The 3452-nt window shown below is 44.8% G+C and overlaps 1 long non-coding RNA gene across 1 annotated transcript; it reads left to right on the top strand.

The window, feature by feature from the left end:
* Positions 1–321: 321 nt before the first annotated feature.
* On the top strand, positions 322–3182 carry LOC134454278 (uncharacterized). The gene is made up of 4 exons (XR_010035822.1): positions 322–1146; positions 1369–1461; positions 1699–1867; positions 2141–3182. It is a non-coding gene; the product is annotated as an uncharacterized LOC134454278 (long non-coding RNA).
* Positions 3183–3452: the final 270 nt, after the last annotated feature.

Here is a 3452-nt window from a genome sequence, read left to right as displayed (position 1 = left end):
TCATACCCCACTACAGGCTGGGAAATCTGTGCTATTTTACTATTTCCAACCTGGTAGCTAGCTAGCTAGCCAGCCTGGTCAGAATGGACAAAGGCAGCACATCTCAGAATCTTGTTACGACAATACGAGGCAAATGTGAATGGAGTACATCGTTATGTGTAAGATAAGATGTTAACATGACAAGGGTGAGATGAAGGATACTAAGGGCTAGCCAGACTAGAATAAAAGTTAACTAGGCCTACCACGAAAAGTTCATTCATAAACGTTTTGACGGTCTTTCGAATGGTTATCGGATGGTGTGCTTGCTTGTTTAAATATCATAAAGTTCGCCACAAAGTGATCACGAAATGATCTCCGTATTAATAACAGTTTCGTGGTTTGTTACTCGTTTGAATAAACGTATAGTTTTGACATCCCTTTCAAATGACACGCGGAAGTTTTGAATATTTGTTGTACCACGAGCTATCACGAAATTATGCTGGGCCAAAAGGTGTTTATACAGTAGTTTCTTCCTGTGCTGCGTTGTGCACGTCTGTTTCATCATCTGAGCTATCAGTTGTGTTTCTTTGAAGCAAAGATGTATAGAATAGCACTGAAAGTCGGAGGTGTCATATTTGTTCAACCTGGTGTTAAACGTAATTTCAATTCTTGACCAGTGCATGTAAAGAAATTGAAAATAAAACCGACTTGACTTGTCATTGGGTCTGATTTTAAATGTGCCATATAGTTCAATGTGGGAGCAGGTTCACACACTAAATAAGACACTAAGGTCAAGCACAAGCAGATTAAAAAAAAATAAAAAATTCTCAGAGCAGATTAGAGCAGACGTTTCAGGTTGCTGCCATCAGAGAGTATTGACTTGACCTTAGTGTCTTTAGTGTGCTCCCACATTGAGCTCTACTTTTTGGGTCCATGCACCTACTTATTTCTAAACATCTAGAGCGCAACAATACCCCTGCCTCCTGATATGCCATATAACCTGTATCTCTCCAAGTGTGTGTGTGTGTGTGAGAGAGAATGTGTGCACGCAGATATAAGAAGTTGGGGTTGATGATCCACATGATGGTGATGGACCAGGACAGCTCTGGACCTCCTGACTGGCAGCTCCATCCTCAACCTCTCTTCCTGCCCTTCACACATGTGCAGGTAAGGCCAATTTTTAAAAACTCACTACATTGTCTGAGGCAAAAGTAGGAGAAAAGGAGTGTGCGAGTGAGTGAGAACCCGGTCATTATACATGTGACCCTTAAAGGGCGTGTGTGTGTCCTAGAACCAAGACAGTGGCAGTGTGTGTCTGTCTGCCTTTGGTTAAGGGTATCTTTAAGATACTACCTTGTTGTGGTAACATAATTTTGCTATTTCTGACAGGCAGCCAGTTTTCTGAAAGATGGTTGATGTCAGTACCAACATGTTGTGATGGAGGCTTCCACCTGAGCTGAACACAGAAACTTGCACACAGTGGTGAGTAAATCACTGAATCTGTTTTGTTCTGCACTAGACCAATAAGTATAGTACAGTAATAGTGACCCCTGTACAGGTCAGACGCTCTGTAACTCTTCAGCCTGGAGTTCTGCATTAAAATGATGGGTGTGATTTTTATGTAGTGTATTCTATGTATACCCTCTCGTGTGTGTGTGTGTGTGTGTGTGTGTGTGTGTGTGTGTGTGTGTGTGTGTGTGTGTGTGTGTCTGTGTGCAGTTGGAAGCAGTCGTTCCTGCTCAGCATCGATATGCCAGTAATGGGTTTGATGAGCCACAGCATGGTGATGGGCAATCAGCATCAGGACCAGGGCAGCTCACAAGGAGAACCTCCTGCCCTGCCTCGTCATCCTCAACCTCCCATCTCCCTGCTCTTCACACATGTGCAGGTGAGGCCAACCTCTAAAATGCACACTTGACTTGAGGCAAAGGGGGAGAATAGGCGCGTGCCTGCGCGCGTGCGTGCCTGCCTGCGTGCGTGCGTGCCTGCGTGCGTGCGTGCCTGCGTGCTACACTTTAAGACAGTAGCAGTGTGTGGGGGGGCGTGTGCACAAGCATATGCACATGGTCATGTCATGGTCATGTCTTTCTGTAGGTAGATAGGGGGTGCTTGTTTTTGTCTTTATTTTCATTCATAACATTAGCATGCCTTTTTTTGACAGGCACGGAGCCAGTTTTCAGAGGGAGGGCTGATGACACCAGCAACTTTGGTGAACCTGATCAACCCAGCACCAACCACTGTGCCCCTCCTCCTCTGCCAACTGCACCACATGGCTCCACCATCTCAAAAAGGCACAGACACTACTCCTACTACTTCCTGCGAAGGATGAGAGAAGAGCCGACCGCCCCACATCGGCACTCACCACCTTCTACAGGGGTGTCATTGAGAGCATCCTGACCAGCAGCCTCTCTGTCTGGCATGGCAGCCGTCAAGCTGAAGACTAGAAGGCAGTACAGAGAGTGTGGTGAGAACGGCAGAAAAGCTCATAAGATCACCCCTACCAGCCATTCAGGATCTGTACACTTCACACTGTTCCAAGAGGGCAATGAACATCATAAAGACACAACTCATCCAGCATACAGACTGTTCTCCCTACTACACAAGCACACTGGGAAACGGCTTCTTTCCACAAGCCATCAGACTCCTCAACGCACTGAAGAAAACCACATGAATATTCCAAGGACACTGGAGAATATTCCATGAACACTTCTTTCACCATGCCACTTACACTTTACTCATTGCTCCTTATATACAGCATCTTCACATCACCTGTATGATCTCCTCCTGCCGTGTGTGTGTGTGTGTGTGTGTGTGTGTGTGTGTGTGTGTGTGTGTGTGTGTGTGTGTGTCCACTGTGTTTGTGTATTTATTGTCCATCAGTATGTTAATCTTCTTATTGCACACTGTTTGTGTCTCTGTGTGACTGTATTTATTGTATGTATCAGTCTGTATTTCATGCCAATGCATTATTTTTAGTTATTAGTTAAACTGCACATTGGAGACTGGTCAAACACAATTTCAAACTTTGTGTTAACCCTCCATAGATTTTTATTTAAAAAATGGAGTCTAATCTACTGTACTACACAGGCTATCAACAGACCACACAGTTGAGTGCTGTTTTATGCACTCTGAATATGAGAAGGAGAGGTAACCGTTCACACTTCATAGTGTAAAAGTAAACAGAAATAAATTTTCACATTTCATTCCTGTCTCGTTCACTTCTTTCAGCAATGTATGTGGCCTACATGCAGGGAAGCTGACAGGGGGGGCAAAGGGGTCCGTTGACCTGGGCCCAGTGAGACGAGGGGTCCAGGAATGGGTCCTCATTACATCATACCTGCAAACTCGTCACCTTTTGGTGACAGTCACCTTTTTCCTGTCCAATTAGGTCATTCACGTGAATAGAAATAGGACCCCAGCTCTACACTGTCACCTTTTTTTCTTTGACGAGTTTGCAGGTCTGTTACATTGTA

This window comes from Engraulis encrasicolus, chromosome 1, assembly GCF_034702125.1.
Source record: "Engraulis encrasicolus isolate BLACKSEA-1 chromosome 1, IST_EnEncr_1.0, whole genome shotgun sequence".
Taxonomy (NCBI): Eukaryota; Metazoa; Chordata; class Actinopteri; order Clupeiformes; family Engraulidae; genus Engraulis; species Engraulis encrasicolus.
Note: the sequence above shows the minus strand (reverse complement) of the source record. Positions and strands in the feature narration are given on the sequence as shown.